This window comes from Trachypithecus francoisi, unplaced genomic scaffold (genome assembly GCF_009764315.1).
Source record: "Trachypithecus francoisi isolate TF-2019V2 unplaced genomic scaffold, Tfra_2.0 Contig01440, whole genome shotgun sequence".
Lineage (NCBI taxonomy): Eukaryota > Metazoa > Chordata > Mammalia > Primates > Cercopithecidae > Trachypithecus > Trachypithecus francoisi.
Window position 1 is genome coordinate 29,407,604 of NW_022681431.1, and position 21,334 is coordinate 29,428,937.

Here is a 21,334-nt window from a genome sequence, read left to right on the forward strand (position 1 = left end):
TTTCAGGCAATTAAATATGTTAAAATAGTTGTATGTGGATCAGAAGGTTACAAGGGGTAGACAGTGGTAAATATGTATCAAGTCAACTTAGCTTGACTATGGAATCATGGTGAGACCAGTTCTAGCAAAACTGTAGCTGTGGTTCCTGGAAGTCCTGGGTTACATCAGCCACAAGACACATTTAGTGTGAGATCTGGATGGCAAAAGTGAAGCCAAAGCCAAGTCCTTTTTGCATTCAGAAAGTTGGCCCAGGGTACCAGGCTACTGCTACTGCTTGCCTCGTGGCCCCCGACTCTGTGAGCTCACCTTGTCAGTGTGGTGACTCCACCTCCAACCTCACCCATTTCCCCCTACACTGATCCATCTCCTAAGAGTCTGAGCTCCATGCCAGCGGCTGCCAGTTTCTCCTGCCCTTCACTGCCCATCTTCAAAATTGAGGCGTGGAGAGGATGAGAGGTTGCCACAGGTTCTCATCCATGTCACAGCATCTGTGTCACCTGCATAGATGCCGGTTCTCTCTTCCCCCATTTAGGTACATCCTTGCCTCCCAACTGCCTGCCTGCTGGATTCATACTCCCACACCAGAGGAAGAAGAAGTAACCCCACACATAAACCTTTATTTATTTATTTATTTATTTATTTATTTATTTATTTAGAGACAGGGCTTCTCTCTGTCACCCAGGCTGGGGTATGGTGGCATGATCATGGCTCACTGTAGCCTTAAACTCCTGGGTTCAAGTGATCCTCCTGCCCTGGCCTCCTGAGGAGCTGGGACTACAGGCATGAGCCACCACACCTGGCCATCTGTCATAAATCTTTTGACTAACTCCCACAATTGTGTAAAGTCAAGTCAACCAATTCTTTATTACGTATCCTACTGGTCCTGCTTCTCTGATTGAACCATGGCAAGTCAATGCCACTGCAGACCCTTAATCTGCCAGCCTTACTGGACGCTAACAGGCTGCCTTAGCCACCCCACCGGTCCTGCTAGAAGCTTTCCATGGGGTCAGACCTGCAAGTCATCCTGCCAGCTGAGTGCCTGAAGAACCTGGATCATTGTGACTCACAGTATGTGGTTCACGGGCCCATTGATTAATGTTTGCCCTGTGGATATCTTCTTTAAAATGCCATCTATCCAAAAATGTGTTTAATAACCACCAATTAAATTTTGTTCTCATCTTTTATGACTCACAGATAGTAAAAGCTGCTCATCAGCCCAGGAAAGCCAACATTCCTCCCCTGCACTGGTATAATTCCAGCCAAAGGAAATAAACTTGACAGGTGGTCAGTTTTTCAAAGGCCACAGCAAAGGGAAAGTGTCACATCTTTCAGTTTGCCTCAGAAAAGCCTGTGGGAAGCGGGGAGGGGGTGGCAGTCTGCAGATGGTAGGGCCATGACAAACCATTCCAGCAATGCTACCAATGGGATCGCAACCCAGTCTTCAGCAGAGCCAGGGATGCAAGGAAGAGGGGAAAGAATAGGTGGAGAGGTGGGGAGCACATGGACTGGGGAACATCGTGTGGCATTCTGACTGATCTGATCCTTCCTAAAACAACATGAAAGAAGAACTGCACACAACTCAACAGAGAAGAGAGGTGCCCTAGAATGCTTTGGGTTAAGTGACATCAGGGATAGGTCCTGCCATCCTCTGTCCAGTTGGTGATGTCAGCAAAGCTCAAGCAACATTACAGAAAACCTACAGAAGACAGTCACTCCAGCCTTAGTTGGTCAGGACTCTATAGTGGGAAATGAACAAAAGAGTTTATCCCATGGCTCACCTCCTAGGAATAATGACAAAGATGATGATAACAATGGAGACATTGGCATGAAGCAAGAGACTTCCATGCCTGATTTTACTCTGTTGTTAATTAAGTTTCTAATTCTGAGTCCACAGTGTCACCATTCTTGGCTTAGTTTGCATCTTATAAAAGAAGAACGCTGAAGCATAGGGTGTCCTTGGGCGAAGATGTGGATGCCCATTGAGGTATGCATGCCCCTTCCCCTGTGTAGACTCGCTGCTGCCCAGCCAGAGACTACACTTCCCAGATGCCCCGTGATCCATTCTCAGCAATGGAATGATGAGCGGGAGTAATTGGAGCACTTCCAGACCAAAAGGGACAAAAGCAGATGGGTCTTTTCCAAACTCTCTTTTCCTATATCCTGGCAGGATGTTGGCACACACAGCAGCCTTGGAAACCACATGTCCAGAGCCCGCATGCTTCAGCCTGTGTCCCTGAACACCCAGACGGAGTGAGTGCAGACTAGGACTTGATATGAATGAGAAATAGCCCCTCATTATGTTCAACTAGTGACCTTCTAAGATTTCTCCATCAAAGCAGCCTTTAAGCTTTAAGTTTATGACTAACAATTTACAAATACTGTTTTGTTAATATTTTTAACTTAACGTGACCTAGAGAATGACAGCCATGTGAAATAAGTCAGATACTTTTCTCATTTTACAAATAAAAGCCTGAAACTAAAATGCTGAAATTGTTCCCCAAAGTTACTGACAAGCAGCAGAGCCAGGAGGTAGGAGCAGGGTCTTGGATTAGGTTTGAGTGCAAGAAGTAGAGTGGTGCTGGCATTCATACCACAGGGCTCTGGGTGCCATCCTGGGCCTACCTGGGACTGCCTCTGTGATTTTAAGGAATTGTTTAATTTCCCTCAGGAGCCATTTATTGGATAATAAACAGGAAACAATAGGCCATGTCAATCTTGTAAAGTTGTAAAGATAAAGGCAGGCTGGACATGACGGTTCATGCCTATAATCCCAACACTTTGGGAGGCTAAGGCGGGAAGATCACTAGAGCCCAGGAGTTGAAGGCTGCAGTGAGCTATGACTACACCACTGACTCCAGCCTGGGTGACACAGCAAGGCTCACACTTATTGAACATCTACCATAGACCAAGCACTGTTCCACCATCTTGAATCTATTGACTCATTGACTCATCCAACCACCCTACAAGTTATATCCTATTTTCAAGATGATGTCATGGGGCTAGTCTGTGTTCTCTCCTTGTGTGAAAAACATGATTCCCATTCCTGACCCACCACAGGGAGGCATGTATTGTGAGCTAGTTAGCTCCCAGTGGGAACAGGCTTACACAAATCCACACCTATGTTCTGTTCCAGTCTATGGCCAATACCTGTCTTGGAGGAAGAAATGGCCCAAGTACAGGGAAGTTACAACTTTCTGCTCAGGACTGCCAGCATGTGGAGCTTCCAGGTCCGGGATGGATGAGACAATTCCCCAGGGAACTCCCTCTGGCTAGATGATTGAAGATGTTAACAATGCATCTAGTTGCACCCAGCCACACTCACCAGGGGAGAAAAACGCTACTGCCCCCACAAAGCAAGTGTACTTCAAGGAGCTCCTAGTCAGGCTTGTGTTTTCAAATCTGGCACATGCACTCAAAAAAAGGGCCGGGCACAGTGGCTCATGCCTGTAATTATAATCGCAGTACTTTGGGGAGGTTGAGGTGGGTGGATCACTTGAGGTCAGAAGTTCGAGACCAGCCTGGCCAACATGGTGAAATCCCATCTCTACTAAAAATACAAAAATTAGCCAGGCATGGTGGCAGGTGCCCATAATCCCAGCTACTTAAGAGGCTGAGGCAGGAGAATTGCTTGAACCTGGAAGGCAGAGGTTGAAGTGAGCTGAGATTGTCCCACTGCACTCCAGCCTGGGGGACAGGGCAAGGCTGCTTCTAAAAAAAAAAGAAGAAGAAGAAAAAAAGAAAAAAAAAAAAAGAGAGAATAAAAAGTTTAGTTCTTTGATTATACAAGTAAATACTTCTCCATTAAAAGTAATTTATACTGTTGTGGAAAATTTGGAGGTATAAATACACTTAGAAGTTTGAAGAAGAGCTCGTCTTCCCTGGTCTACGTCCTCTGCTCCTAGAGGCCCAGCCTCTGTGGCCCTGTGACCTGCAGGTATTGGGAGATGCCCAGCTAAGACACCAGGTCCCCCAGGAAGCCTAGAAATGGTCTCCTCCCAGGGTGAGAGAGGAATGAAAATTTAAAGGAAAGAAACTCTGGGCTTCCAAGATGACTGGATAGGAACAGCTCCAGTCTGCAGCTACCAGTGTGATTGATGCAAAAGATGGGTGATTTCCACATTTCCAACTGAGGTACCTGGTTCATCTAATTGGGACTGGTTGGACAGTGGGTGCAGCCCAGGGAGGGCGAGCTGAAGCAGGGCAGGGCATCACCTCACCTGGGAAGCACAAGGGGCTGGAGAATTTCCCTTTCCTAGCCAAGGGAAGCCGTGACAGACTACCTGGAAAAACGGGGCACTCCTGCCCAAATACTGCACTTTTCCTGAGGTCTTAGCAACCGATAGACAAGGAGATTCTCTCCCATGCCTGGCACGGTGGGTCCCACACCCACAGAGCCTTGCTCACTGCTAGTGTAGCAGTCTGAGATCAATCTGCGAGGCAGCAGCCTGGCTGGGGGAGGGGCGTTCGCCATTGCTGAGGCTTGAGCAGGTAAACAAAGCGTCCTGGAAGCTCAAACTGGTTGAGCCCATTGCCACTCAACAAGGCCACTGCCTCTAGATTCCACCTCTGTGGGCAGGGCACAGCTAAACAAAAGGCAGCAGACAACTTCTGCAGACTTAAATATCCCTATTGGACAGCTGTGAAGAGAGCAGTGTTTCTCCCAGTATGGCATTTGAACAGACTGCCTCCTCAAGTGGGTCCCTGACCTCCCCATGCAGCCTAACTGGGAGACACCACCAAATAGAGGCCTACAGACACCTCAAATAAGGGGCTGCCTCTTTGGGATGAAGCTTCTAGAGGAAGGATCTAGCAGCAATATTTGCCGTTCTGCAATATTTGCTGTTCTGCAGCCTCCACTGGTGATACCAAGGCAAACAGTGACCAGACTGTTAGAAGAAAAACTAACAAACAGAAAGGAATAGCATCAACATCAACAAAAAGTTCATCTACACCAAAACCCCATCTGTAGGTCACCAACATAAAAGGCAAAAGGTAGATAAAACCACAAAGATGGGGAGAAACCAGAGCAGAAAAGCTGAAAATTCTAAAAATCAGAATGCCTCTTCTCCAAAGGATCACAGCTCCTCACCAGCAATGGAACAAAGCTGAACAGAGAATGACTTTAGCAAGTTGACAGAAGTAGGCTTCAGAAGGTCGGTAATAACAAACTTCTCTGAGCTAAAGGAGGATGTTCGAACCCATGGCAAGGAAGCTAAAAACCTTGAAAAAAGATTAGATGAATGGCTAACTAGAATAAACAGTGTAGAAAAGACTTTAAATGACCTGATGGAGCTGAAAACCATGGCATGAGAACTTCGTGAGGCATTCACAAGCTTCAATAGCCGATTCAATCAAGTGGAAGAAAGGGTATCAGTGACTGAAGATCAAATTAATGAAATAAAGCAAGAAGACAAGATTAGAGAAAAAAGAGTAAAAAGAAATGAACAAAGCCTCCAAGAAATATGGGACTATGTGAAAAGACCAAATCTATGTTTGATTGGTGTACCTGAATGTGATGGGGAGAATGGAACCAAGTTGGAAAACACTCTTCAGGATATTATCCAGGAGAACTTCCCCAACCTAGCAAGGCAGGCCAACATTGAAATTGAAGAAATACAGAGAACACAAAGATACTCCTTGAGAAGAGAAACCCCAAGACAAATAATTGTCAGATTCACCAAGGTTGAAATAAAGGAAAAAGTGTTAAGGTCAGCTAGAGAGAAAGGTCAAGTTACCCACAAAGGGAAGCACATCAGACTAAAAGAGGATCTCTGGGGAGAAACCACCAAGCCAGAAGAGAGTGGAGGCCAATATTCAACATTATTAAAAGAATTTTTAACCTAGCATTTCATATACAGCCAAACTAAGCTTCATAAGTGAAGGAGAAATAAAATCCTTTACACACAAGCAAATGCTGGGAGATTTTGTCACCACCAGGCCTGCCTTACAAGAGCTCCTGAAGGAAGCACTAAACATGGAAAGGAACAACTGGTACCAGCCACTGCAAAAACATGGCAAATTGTAAAGACCATCGATGCTATGAAGAAACTGGATCAATTAATGGGCAAAATAACCAGTGAACATCATAATGCCAAGATCAAATTTACACATAACAATATTAACCTTAAATGTAAATGGGCTAAATGCCCCAATAAAAATACACAGACTGACAAATTGGATAAAGAGTCCAGACCCATCAGTGTGCTATATTCAGGAGACACATCTCAAGTGCAAAGACATACATAGGCTCAAAATAAAGGGACAGAGGGAGATCTACCAAGCAAATGGAAAGCGAAAAAAAGCAGGGGTTGCAATCCTAGTCTCTGATAAAACAGACTTGAAACCAACAAAGATCAAAAGAGACAATGAAGGCCATTACCTAATGGTAAAGGGATCGATTCAACAAGAGCTAACTATCCTAAATATACATGCACCCAATATGGGAGCACCGAGATTCATAGAGCAAGTCCTTAGAGACCTACAAAGAGACTCAGACTCCCACACAATAATAATGGGAGATTTTAACACCCCACTGTCAATATTAGATCAACGAGACAGAAGGTTAACAAGGATATCCAGGACTTGAACTCAGCTCTGCAACAAGCAGACCGAATAGACATCTACAGAACTCTCTACCCCAAATCAACAGAATATACATTCTTCTCAGCGCCATATTGCACTTATTCAAAAATTGACTACGTAATTGGAAGTAAAGCACTCCTTAGCAAATGTAAAAGAACAGAAATTATAACAAACTGTCTTTCAGACCACAGTGCAATCAAATTAGAACTCAGGATTAAGAAACTCGCTCAAAACCACACAACTACATGGGAAACTGAACAACTTGCTCCTGAGTGACTACTGGGTAAATAATGAAATGAAGGCAGACATAAAGATGTTATTTGAAACCAATGAGAACAAAAACACAACGTACCAGAATCTCTGGGACACATTTAAAGCAGTGTGTAGAGGGAAATTCTTAGCACTAAATGCCCACAAAACAAAGCAGGAAAGATCTAAAATTGACACTCTAACATCACAATTAAAAGAATTAGAGAAGCAAGAGCAAACACATTCAAAAGCTAGCAGAAGGCAAGAAATAACTAAGATCAGAGCAGAACCAAAAGAGATAGAGACACAAAAAAAACCCTCCAAAAAAGCAATGAATCCAGGATCTGATTTTTTGAAAAGATCAACAAAATTGATAGACCGCTAGCAAGACTAATAAAGAAGAAAAGAGAGAAGAATCAAATAAATGCAATAAAAAATGATAAAGAGGATATCACCACCAATCCCACAGAAATACAAACTACCATCAGAGAATACTATAAACACCTCTATGCAAATAAACTAGAAAATCTAGAAGAAATGGATAAATTCCTGGACACATACACCCTCCCAAGACTAAACCAGGAAGAAGTTGAATCCCTGAATAGACCAATAGCAGGCTCTGAAATTGAGGCAATAATTAATAGCCTACCAACCAAAAAAAAAAGTCCACGACCAGACAGATTCACAGCTGAATTCTACCAAAGATACAAAGAGGAGCAGGTACCATTCCTTCTGAAACTATTCCAATCAATAGAAAAAGAGAGAATCCTCCCTAACTCATTTTATGAGGCCAACATCATCCTGATACCAAAGCCTGGCAAAGACACAACAAAAAAAGAGAATTTTAGATGAATATCCCTGATGAACATCGATGCGAAAATTCTCAATAAAATACTGGCAAACTGAATCCAGCAGCACATCAAAAGCTTATCCACCACAATCAAGTCAGCTTCATCCCTGGGATGCAAGGCTGGTTCAAAATCCACAAATCAATAAACATAATCCATCACATAAACAGAACCAATGACAAAAACCACATGATTATCTCAACAGACGCAGAAAAGGCCTTCAACAAAATTCAATAGCTCTTCATGCTAAAAACTCTCAATAAACTAGATATTCATGGACTGTATTTCAAAATAATAAGAGCTATTTATGACAAACCCAGAGCCAATATCATACTGAATGGGCAAAAACTGGAAGCATTCCCTTTGAAAACCGGCACAAGGCAAGGATGCCCTCTCTCACCACTCATATTCAACATAGTGTTGGAATTTCTGGCCAGGGCAATCAGGCAAAAGAAAGAAATAAAGGACATTCAATTAGGAAATGAGGAAGTCAAATTGTCCCTGCTTGCAGATGACAGGATTGTATATTTAGAAAACCCCATCGTCTAAGCCCAAAATCTCCTTAAGCTGATAAGTAACTTCAGCAAAGTCTCAGGATACAAAATTAATGTGCAAAAATCACAAGCATTCCTATACACCATTAACAGGCAAACAGAGAGCCAAATCATGAGTGAATGGCCATTCACAGTTGCTACAAAGAGAATAAAATACCTAGGTATCCAACTTACAAGGGATCCAAAGGTCCTCTTCAAGGAGAACTACAAACCACTGCTTGACGAAACAGAAGAGGACACAAACAAATGGAAGAACATACCATGCTCATGGACAGGAAGAATCAACATCGTGAAACTGGCCATACTGCCTAAAGTAATTTACATCAAGATTCAATGCCATCTCCATCAAGCTACCAATGACTTTCTTCACATAATTGGAAAAAAAGACTTTAAAGTTCATATGGAACCAAAAAAGAGCCCACATTGCCAAGACAATTTTAGGCAAAAAGAACAAAACTGGAGGCATCAAGCTACCTGACTTCAAACTATACTACAAGGCTACAGTAACCAAAACAGCATGGTACTGGTACCAAAACAGATATATAGACCAATGGAACAGAACAGAGGCCTCAGAAATAACACCACACATCTACAACCATCTGATCTTTGACAAATGTGACAAAAACAAGCAATGGGGACAGGATTCCCTACTTAATAAATGGTGCTCAGAAAACTGGCTAGCCATATGTAGAAAGCTGAAACTGGATCCCTTCCTTACACCTTATACAAAAATTAATTCAAGATGGATTAAAGACTTAAATGTTAGACCTAAAACCATAAAAATCCTAGAAGAAAACCTAGGCAATACTATTCAGGACATAGGCATTGGCAAGGACTTCATGATTAAAACACCAAAAACAATGGCAACAAAAGCCAAAATTGACAAATGGGATCTAATTAAACTAAAGAGCTTCTACAAAGCAAAAGAAACTACCATCAGAATGAACAGGCAACCTACAGAATGGGATAAAATTTTTGCAATGTACCCATCTGACAAAGGGCTAATATCTAGAATCTACACAGAACTCAAACAAATTTACAAGAAGAAAACAAACAACCCCATCAAAAAGTGGGCAAAGGATATGAAAAGACAATTCTCAAAAGAAGACATCTACGCAGCCAACAGACACGTGAAAAAATGCTCTTCATCACTGGTCATCAGAGAAATGCAAATCAAAACCACAATGAGATACCATGTCAAGCCAGTTAGAAAGGCAATCATTAAAAAGTGAGGAAACAACAGATGCTGGAGAGGATGTGGAGAAATGGGAATGCTTTTACACTGTTGGTGGGACTGTAAACTAGTTCAACCATTGTGAAAGACAGTGTGGCGATTCCTCAAGGATCTAGAACTAGAATTCCTATTTGACCCAGCCATCCCATTACTGGGTATATACCCAAAGGATTATAAATCCTGCTACTATAAAGACACATGCACACATATGTTTATTGAGGCACTATTCACAATAGAAAAGACTTGGAACCAACCCAGGTGTCCATCAATGATAGAATGGATTAAGAAAATGTGGCACACATATACCATGGAATACTACACAGCCATAAAAAAGGATGAGTTCGTGTCCTTGCAGGGACGTGGATGAAGCTGGAAACCATCATCTCAGCAAACTATCACAAGGATAGAAAACCAAACACCACATGTTCTCACTCATAGGTGAGAACTGAACAATGAGATCACTTGGACACAGGACGGGGAACATCACACACCAGGGCATGTCGGGGTTGGGGGCTGGGGGAGGGATAACATTAGGAGAAATATCTAATATAAATGATAAGTTGATGGGTGCAGCAAGCCAACATGGCACATGTATACCTGTGTATCAAACCTGCATGTTGTGCACATGTACCCTAGAACTTGAAGTATAATAAAGAAAAAAAAAAAAGATATGACAGGCTGGGAGGAAAGGCAGGTGGGGAATTATTGTTTAATGGGCACAAAGCTTTTGTGTAGAATCGTGAAAAGTTTCTGGAAGTAGATAATGGCATGGTTATACAACATTGTGAATGCATTTACTGCCACTGACTTTTACAATTAAAATTATTAAAATAGTAAACAAACAAAAAAAAGTTTGAAGAAGAGAACTGTTATCACCTAAAATCTCTCTTCTCCCCAAGATAACCATGCTAACATTTTGGTGTATTCTGTGTAGACATATAAAAATAAACTGCATTTTTAAATAAAATTGAGTCACATGATACAAGTGTTTTACTACTCTGTTTTGTTCTCTTAACATTTTATGATAAATATTTTATTGCCATTAAGAATGCTTCCAAAACACAATATTTAGCTGAACAATATTTTTTGGACATTCGGGCTATTTATAATTTTTCACTCTGATATATGGTGCTGGGATGAACAGCCTTAAAAAGAAGTCTTTGATCACATTTCTGATTACTTCCTTTAGAAGATACTTAAAAGTGGAATTACTGGGACAAATGATATAAATATTTTAATGAAAATTTTTATTGCCAAATAATTTCCAGAAATTGGCCAGTTCTATCTGCATCTGTCAGTGCAGACACATTGCAAAAACAAGTCAGTATTTTTAAATGCTTTTCAGAGTAGCAGGAGGAAATGGTGTTTCATTTTTTTTTTAACTCCTTTTTTTTGATTAATGGTTCTATTGACCAATTCTTAGTTTGTTGACCACTTGGATTTCTTCTTTTAAGAATTGCTTGTTCATTTCCTTTGGTAATTTTTAAGTTGGTATGTTAGTATTTTTTATTGACTTGATATAATTAGGAGCTGCTTATTTGTCATGCTCGTTGCAAATATTTTTGCCTGTTTTCATTTTACTTTTTAACAATTTTTTATTTTCAAAACTCAGTCAAATTTAGCAGTGGGGGTCATTTTACTTTTAACTTGTATTATACAGGGATTTTGTAAATATAGCTGGTTTGGGGGCTTTTCTTTGTTTTACGTGGTTAAATCTAACAAGTTACCTTTGTGATTCCTCCCATGATCTCATGCTTATAAAGCTCTCTCCATCCCAAGATCAGTTACACGTGCTCTTATTTTCTTCCAGATAATTAAGAAAAGATATAAAATCACAACACATTAGTATTGCAAGAGTTGGCCAAGTCCTTCATTTCATAGATGATGAAACTCAGGCTTAAGGGGTAAAGTAACTCAAAAACCAGATCACGCAGCCAGTAAGTGGCAAAGCCAAGATTTTCCTTTTGGTTGAGGTATAATTAGCACACAATAAGATGCACACCATCTCAAGTCATCAATTTGATGAGTTTTGATAATTGCAGACACTGTTGTAATCACCACCCAAATTAAGATACAGAATATTTCCACCACCATCAGCAACCACTATCTGAGATCTTTCACTATAGGGTATATTGCCTAGATTTGGATTTTATAAAAACGGAATCATAAAGTACTTTTTAGTGAATATCTTCATTCACTTAGCATAATATGTTTGAGATTCAACCATGCTGTTGTGTCTATCAGCAGCTCATTCATTTTTTATTCCTGCATAGGATTTGTATGAATCTACTATACTATGAATGTACTATATATACGAATATAATATAATAGGTTTATCCATCCTCCTGTTTAGGAACACTTGGGTTGTTTCCAATTTGGGGCTATTATGAGAAAGGCAGATATGAATAAGTATTTGTTTGGACATGTGATTTCATTTCACTTGGGAGTGAAATTGCCGGGGCACTGAATGGATGCACGTTTAACTTGATAACAAAGTAGGGCTAAGGTTTACTATCTGACCCTAGAGACCATGCCCTAAGCCACTGGACACACTGTGCCTCACAGACCCAAGCACTGAGAGATCAAGTTTAAATCCCAGCTATTCCCTTTCCTTGCTGTGAAAATTTTGGCAAGTTCCTGAACCTCTCAGTGCCTGGTTTCCTCATCGGCACAACCGCCCCACTCCGTCTCCTAGGGGTTGTTGTGAAAATTAAGAGTTAATACAAATAACGCCCTCAGAATGAGATCTTGCACGTGGTTGGTTTATTATTATTGTGTAAGAATGTCTCTACATTTAGTTTGTCAGATACTGGACTCAGAGAATGGTTCTCTTGAAAGTAGCCAGGAAAAGCCTCCCTGTGATGGTGGGGCCACTCTTGAAGACTGTTTGCGGCAGAATGCTGTCCCTTCCCACAAAGTCAGCTGGACCTGCTGTGACTGTCCCAGTGCTCCAATGTGCTGCCTCAAGTGCCCCTGCTGCTTCTGCAGTGCTCATTCTCCAGGTCTTGTACTTGTCCTTGTGGAGTTCAGCACACACAGCTCTCCTGATCAGAAGGTGGCCCTAGCCCGTCCCTGAGGACTCACTGCTTCTAAATACTCCTTAGCACCTGAGCAGGATCCCATACCCCGCTGTACCTCTCCTCCTTGGGGGGCCAACCAAGTTGCACAAGACTCCATTGGCTGTGGCTAATCCCTGATGACCTAGCCTGCAGTCCATCTGGAGGCAGATCTTCGGAGGGAACGCATTCGCACCCTGGTGTAGTGCTGCTGGGCCTGGATGGCAGAACACCTTTCCAATCTTGAGTGCAGTTGTCCCTCAGAATCCTTGCGGGATTGTTTCCAGAACCCCAAGATTACCCAAATTCATGGATGCTCAAGAATCAAGTTTCAGATGTCAAATTGTCTATAACCTAGGCACATCCTCCTGTAAACTATAAAAATACCTAATACAAAGCCTACACATCATTTCGTGCGCATGAAGTCAACGTAGTTGTCAACACGCAACAAAAATTCAGGTTTTGCTTTTTGCAACTGTGAAATGTTCTTTCCCAAATATTTCAGTCCTCAGTTGGTTGAATCCATGGATGCAAAAGCCATGAATATGGAGGGTTGACAGTACTTCCTAATTCATTCCAAAATATCACCTACTTCTGCCCTTCCTCCATGCCAATCTTTCCCACTGGATGAGAAGCTCCATAAGGTCAGAGTCTAAGACAATTTAGTCCGTGGGGCCCAGGCACATCATTATTCAGGCATTCAGTAAGCATTGTTGATGGATAAGGCAAAAATACATTTATGTATAAGTATTCAATGCTTATCCTCTCCTCTCACCCTCGAAGGAGATTTCTGCCTTCCCTCATATTTCAGCTTCTGGACTTTTATTGAAAAGATCAGAAAAGGGTTGAAAAGAAGAACAGAGCTCAGAGATGCTTTTTAGATTTCTTTGGAAAATAGAAGCAAACTATTAATCCACCAACAGGAGTACTTATAATTTATAATTATGGCTATGCATATAATAGAGTATATAGTGAAAATGCAAAACCTAACACACACTTTATCCGTGGACTCTATCCATGCACTTATCAACATGCATAAATCATGCAAAGTTCAGTTCTTAAAATTTGGAGAGTGATACATGCATACATATATATGTGATACCATTTAAATAAAATTTGAAAAATGCAAAATGTTGCTATTATTACTATGATACCTAGTTATGAACACATACTATGTAGAAATAGTACAAAAACATGTTTATAAAATAGCGTGAGAGTGATAAACACCAAATTCAGGAAGAAGGTTATCTAAGTTTGGACCAAATTGTGTAGATAAATTATTTGTGAAGAATAACTGAAAGTTTTGGAGCCACAACTGACTTGATCAGAGTTGCAGTTTAGGACGGTAAATCTTACAAGAGAAATGGAGGAGAAGTTGGTTAATTCAATATTTATCAAGAGTCCATTATCAGCCAGGTGCAGTGATTCACACCTGTAATCCCAATGCTTTGGGAGGCTAAGGCAGGAGGATCAATTGAGCCCAGGAGATTGAGACCAGCCTGGACAACATGGGGAGACTTTAACTCAACAAAAAAAATTTTTAAGTTAGCCAGGCATGCTAGCATGCACCTGTCGTCCTAGCCACTCAGGAAGCTGAAAGAAGAGGATTGCTTGAGCCCAAGAGTTCAAGGCTGCAGTTAGCGATGATCACGTCACTGCATACTGCACTCCAGCCTGGGCAACAGAGTGAGACACCATCTCAAAAACAAAAGCCAGAAAAATACATGATGTGTCAAACACTGTTACAGGCACTTGTGAACCAACAGAAACCCTTGCCCTCAGTTGCATTCTTGCTGCCTTCTAGCCTTAAGGCAAAAGAGTTTGTTTCACATCTGATCTGGTGAGGGCCTAGAGCCTCGGGATTGGAAATGAGGAGGATGGATTACCCAGGTAGAAGGCACAGCCTGCTCAAATGTGCAAGGCACTGCATCAGGTATGAAAATGAGGTGTGGCATCTCAGTGGCCTGAAGGATGGGTGTACCTGGGTGAAACCAGGAACATGGAAGTGAGAAAGAATGAGCACTTGTTATGTGCCCAGCCCTGCAGCAGGGCCCAAGCTCTGCCAAGGTGGATGTCATGTTCTCTGCCCCCAAGCAGCTCCAATTACTTCTGACAACCATTCATTCAGCAGTTCATTCAGCAAATACTTTCTGAATAAGTGTGCGGAAATCTGTACTGGGTAACTGTCATCTTAGCAACCTAGCAAGAATGTGATCTACGGCCCCACAGCAGAATGTGGCTGTGGTTTGGGGGGGTCTGGTGCAAAGGTGAGAGGTTCCCTGACTCCAGGCAGGAAGGAGAGTGGGAGAGTTACGATGTGCACTTGTCTCTCACCCCGTTTAAGAACCTGCTCCTCTCCTCCTTAAACACTGTTCATTCCCAGGTCCTGGTCCTTCATGGGCTCAGCCTCCAGACCCGCAGGCCACAGCCATAACTCTCCAAACTCAAAACATCCACTCAGGGAAGATAAATCTCTGCTTCTGGAAGGACTCTCTCTGGGAAGGAGGGTTAGAAAGGCTGCCTGAGGCAGCTGACTGCTCCTGTGGGCTGAATGTCAGTCTGGCAAAGCAGAAAGCATCTGTCAGTGAGTCAGAGACCTGGGTTTCAGTCTCAGCTCTGCACTAAAAGCTGGGGGACCTTGTGCAACCGCTTCCCTTCTGTGGGCCTCCACTTCTTCACTGGTATGAAGGCACACTTAGATCTCTTGAGGCCACTCCTGCTATAACCATTGTGTTTCGTTTTTGAGGGCTGCTGTAACAAAGTACCACGAGCCGGGTGCCTTAGAGCAAGAAATACGTTTTGTGTAATCTCTCTGGAAGTGAATAGTCTAAGAGCAAGATGACAGCAAGGCTAATTCTTTCTGAGGATTGTGTGGGAGGACCTGTTTCATGTCTCTCTCCTGGCTTCTCCTGGTTTGCTGGCCTACTTTGGTGTTTCTTGGCTTAGGGACACATCACCTGGATTTCCGTCTTGATGTTCACATCATGTTCTCCCTGTATGCGTGTGTGCTGTATGTGTGTGGAAGGTGGGGGTGGTGTCTCTAACTTTTTTTTTTTGAGACACTCTTGCTCTGTCACCCAGGCTGGAGTGCAGTAGCATGATCTTGGCTCACTGCAACTTCCACCTCCCAGGTCCAAGCGATTCTCCCGCCTCAGCCTCCTGAGTAGCTGGGACCACAGGTGTACACCACCATGCCCAGCTAATTTTTATATGTTTAGTAGAGATGGGGTTTCAACATGTTGCCCAGACCAGTCCCCGACTCCTAGCCTCGAGTGATTCACCTGCCTTGACCTCCCAAATTGCTGGGATTACAGGAGTGAGCCACCACACCCAGCCTGGCATTCTTCTTATAGGATATCAGTCATATTGGATCAGGGCCCACCCTACCTACTCCAGTATGACCTAATCCTAACTCATTATACCTACACCTATTTCCAAATAAGGTCATATTAGTCATATTCTGAGGTATTGTGGGTTAGGAGTGCAACACACAGATTTTGTAGCAAGGACACAGTTTAACCCATAATGACCATCCTGACCTTTTAATTCCTCCTCCCAGGGACCTATAGGGTGACTGTAACATTTATCACTCAAACAGGGGATTTTGAGAATGAAAAGGGGAACTACTAACAATTGTGGCAAATGACAGATGTCACTGGGGACTGGCCCAGGTAAGTGGGGATGCTGGTCCCCTCAGAGGCCTGAAGGATCCACCGGGGCCAAACATGAGGCTGGTTGCAGGGCCACGGGCTGCTTCCACCTCCCACAAGGTCAATGTGTGACCCAGAGGAAAACTACATCATCTCTCAAAATGAGAATGGACAGAGTGAGGGGAGAGACAGGAATGGGATAAACCACTGCCTGGAGACGTGCGGAGGGACAGGAAGAGGCTGGTGCTGGCATGTGGCACCTGGAGTTTAGTTGGAGAAAAGTCACCATTTTCAAGCAGTAGCGCTTCCTGATGTGTGAGTATGGCCGCAAGTCCGGGTGGGACATGCACAGTGTATGTGGGACTATAGGATGCATGGAGAAGCCCCGCATCTATCTACACCAAGTGTTTAATCCATCCTGGGGGACACTGATTCATGTGAATGATTAGAGGGCATCCTTATGCTCAGTGGAGAAGAACTGGGCTCCTTAGTGCAATCAAAGTTCAGAAAAGAAGGCATTCGGCCAGGCGCAGTGGCTCATGCCTGTAATCTCAGCACTTTGGGAGGCCAAGGTGGGTGGATCACACGGTCAGGAGTTCGAGATTAGCCTGGCCAACATGGTGAAACCCCATCTCTACTAAAAATACAAAAATTAGCTGGGTGTGGTGACGTGCACCTATAATCCCATCTACTTGGGAGGCTGAGGCAAGAGAATTGCTTGAACCTGGGAGGCAGAGCGAGACTCTGCCCCCCAAAAACAAAGAAAAGAAAAAAGAAAAAGAAGTATTTGAGTGCTGTAAAGTAACTGGGAGATTTGTGCTCACAAAGGTCACTTGAGAGCAGAGGAACGAAAGTCCAGTCATGTAAGGGACAGACTAGAGTAGCCTAAGTAAACATGGCCTCGACAGATGAACTGAGAAATGCTCTTCCCATCTCCATTTCCTATATTCTCGTGGAATCAGCATAATTTCTTCCTTAAATATCTGATAGTACTCTTCAGTGAAGCCACCTGGGCCTGCAGTACTCTTTGTGGGAAAGTTTTAGATTATTAATTCAATCTCTTTCACTGATGTGAGTCAATTGCATATTTTTACTTCTTCTTGAGTCAGTTTTGGTAAGTGGATTGCTTTAGTGGACCTGTCCTTTTCACCTAGGGTATCAGATTTATTGGCATAGAATTTTTCAAAATAGTACTTTATTAATGCCTTTGGGATCCTTATGATGTCCTAGATACAGTAAACATATGGCACAGTCATGTACCACATAACGTTTTAGCCAACAATGGACTGAATATGCAATGATGATCCCATAAGAGTAAAATGGAGCCGAAGAATTCTGGTCACCTAGTGAAGTCATAGCCATCATAACATTGTAATACAATTACTTTATTTTTTAATAAATTTAGTGTAGCCTAGGTTTACAGTATCTATAAAATCTATGGAAGTGTACAATAATATTCTCAGCCTTCTGAATAGTCCATTCTCACACTGCTATAAAGAAATACCTGAGACTTCATAATTTATAAATAAAAGAGGTAGGGTTGGCTCACAGTTCCACAGGCTGCAGAGGAAGCATAGCAGCTTTTGCTTCTGGGGAGTCCTCAGGAAACTTACAGTCATGGTGGAAGGGGAAACACCCATCTCACATGGCAGAGGCAGGAGGAAAACAGAGGTGGGGGCAGGTGCCACACACTTTTAAACAACCAGGCCTCTTAAGAATTCTATCATGAGAACAGCACCGGGGAATAGTGCTAAACCATTAGAAACCGCCCCCATGATCCAATCACCTCCCACCAGGTCCCACCTCCAGTACTGGCAATTGGACATAAGATTTGTGTGCAGACGCAAATCCAAAACCATGCCACCTTCATATTCACTCACCACTTACTCGCTGACTCACCAAAGCAACTTTCCGTCTCACACGCTCCATTCACAGTAAGTGTCCTGTACAGGTCTACCACTTTTGATCTTTTGCACTATAGTTTTACTTTATCCTTTCTATGTTTAGATACACAAAAACTACTGTGTTACAATAGGCTCTACCATATAGCCTAATTGTGTGGTAGGCTGTACCATCTAGGTTTGTGTATGTGCACTCTGTGATGTTTGCACAGTGATAAAATCACCTAATGACACGTCTCTCAGAATGTAACCTGCTGTTCAGTGATGCATGACCACTGTCATACATGTGATCTGTCACTGACTAAAATGTTATTTGGTATGTGATGATATTATAAATCTTGCAAAGTATTATTACAAAGGAGTCAACAATCTTTTAAAGAAATTCAAAAAGGAAGGAAAGTATGTTTTACATTTAATCAAATATTTTTTGTTTCTGGTGCTTTTCATTCCTTTGTGTATCTAATGTCTCTCTATCTGGTATCATCTTAATTCTGCGTTAAGAACTTCATTTAGCATTTCTAGTAGGGTAGGCCTCTTGGATACAAATTCTTTCAGCTTTTGTTTGTCTAAAAAGTCTTCACTTCACCTTTTCTTATTTTTGGAAGACACTTTTGCTTGGAATAGAACTTTTGTCGACAAGTTTCTTTCCTTCCCTCCCTGCTCTTCAAAGACACCACTTCATTGTGTCTGACTTGGGTAGTTTCCAACACGAAAACAGCCTTAAATTTTATATTTGCTCTCTAATACATAACATGTCTCTCTTTTTTTGTTGTTGGCTGGGTTGCTTTTTTAAAATTTTCATTTGATCACGTTTGCAGCAATTTGCTTATGATGTGCCCTCAGGTGCTTTTCTTTGTATTTTCCTACTTGAAATTCTCAGAGCTTTTTGAATTGGTGCCTTTCCAGTTTTTATAGATTTGAGCACTTTTTAGCCATCATTTCTTCAAATATTTATTCTGCCCCCTTTTCTGGGACTCTAAGTACATGTATATTGACCAATTGATATTGTCCAATGTGTCACAAAATTCTGTTCATTTTTTCCTAGCAATTCATCTTTTTTGTTTTGTTTTGTTTTGCTTTGTTTTGTTTTGTTTCGAGACAATGTCCTGCTCTTTTGCCCAGGCTGCAGTGCAGTGGTACAGTCTGAGCTCACCGCAACCTCCACCTCCTCGGTTCAAGTGATTCTCCTGCCTCACCCTCTCTAGTAGCTGGGATTACAGGCACCCACCACCATGCCCAGCTAATTTTTGTATATTTAGTAGAGAGGGGGTTTCACCATGTTGGTCAGGCTGGTCTTGAACCCCTGACCTCAGGTGATCTGCCCATCTTGGCCTCCAAAAGTGCTGGGATTACAGGCATGAGCCACCTGTAATTCACTGCTCCTGGTGAATTTTTTATTTTAATTGAGCATTTCTATGATTCTATCTTCGTTCCTTTCTTGGCATATCAGTTATACTTCTCCTACCTTTTTTCAGTCATTGCCCTAGAATTTGCAATATACATTTAAAACTAAGCCAAGCCCACTTTCAAATAACAATATACTGCCTCATGGGTAGTGTGAGTACATTATAATAACAAAATAACCCAAAATCCTCTTATTACTCCTTGTGTCATTGCTGTCATTCATTTCATTTATATGTAAGCATACACAAGTGTGTATATATAAGTATAGTTGTCACAAGCATATATTAATATATATGTATTCAGTTATAAATCTTATGTATATATCTTATGTACATAATTGAAGGTACAGTTGCTGTTATTATTTTGAACAAACTGTTATGTGTTAGATCAATTAAGAATAAGAAAAATAGGCCAGGTATAGCGGCTCACACCTGTACTCCTAATACTTTGGGAGGCTGAGACAGGAGAATCGCTTGAGCCCAGGAGTTAGAGACCAGCCTGGGCAACACAGTGAGAACCCACCTCTATTTTCAGAATAATAATAATCTAAAAAAGAAAAAAATTAACAAGAAGAAAAATAAACTTTTTTTATATTGATGTTCTTCCTTTCTTTATGTAGATCTAAATTCTGACCTATACTATTTTCCTTCTCTCTAAAGAACTTCTTTTAACATTTCTTACAAGGCAGATCCACTGGCAAATAAATTCCCTACGTTTTTGTTTGGCTGAGAATGTCTTTATTTTTTCTTCACTTTTGAGGATAATTTCACAGGGTACAGCATTCTAGGCTGGTGGGGTTTTTCTCCCAAACCTTTAACTATTTCACTACATTCTCATCTTGCTTGCATGGTTTCTGAGGAGAAGTTGGATGCAATTCTTAGCTTTGCATCTCTCTAGCTAAGCTGGTTTTTCCTTCTGGCTTCTTTCAGGATATTTTTCTTTATTTCTGGTTTTCTGTAGTTTGAAAATGACATGTCTAGGTGTAGTTGTTTTGGCATTTATCCTGCTTGGTGTTCTCTGAGCTTCCTGGACCTGTGGTTTGGTGTTTGACATTAATTTTGGAAAATTTTTGGTCATTATTATTTTAAACATTTCTTCCGTTCCCTTTCTCTTTTTATTCTCCTTCCGGTATTCCCATTACATGTATGTTACACCTTTTGTAAGTGTCTCACAGTTCTGTTTCTTTTTTTCAGTCTCTGTTCTCTTTGCTTTTCAGTTTTAGAGGTTTCTATTGATCTATCCACAAGCTCAGAGATTCTTTCCTCAGCTATGTCCAGTCTACTAAGAAATCCATCAAAGGACTTGTCCATTCTTCCTTTCTCTCACAGTATTATTGATCTATGGCATTTCCTTTTGGTTTTTCCCCTTAGGATTTCCAGCTCTCTGCTTATATTACCTGTCTGTTCCTGCATGCTGTCTACTCTATCCATTATGACCCTTAGCATATTAACAGGAGTTGTTTTAAGTCTCTTGTCCTAATTCTAATATCCCTACCACGTCTGGTTCTAATGCTTGCTCTGTCTCTTCAAACTGTGTCTTTTGTTCTTTAGTATGCCTTGTAATTTTTTCTTTACAGCTAGACATGATGTAGTGGGTAAAGGAAATGCAATAAATAGACCCTTAGTAATGTGGCGGTAAGGTGTATATGTAGAGGGGGAATAAGCATTCCATATTTCTATGATGAGGTTTCTGTCTCTTAGTGAGTCTGTGCCTCTGGACTGTGAACTCCACAATTTTTCTCCACCTTAGGTTGGACAGGATGACTAGAGTAGCTGAAGTTGTGTTATTTCCCCTTCCTACATAGAAGGGTTAGGACTGGCTGGATTTGGGCATTTCCTCCTTCCCTCCCAGGTCAT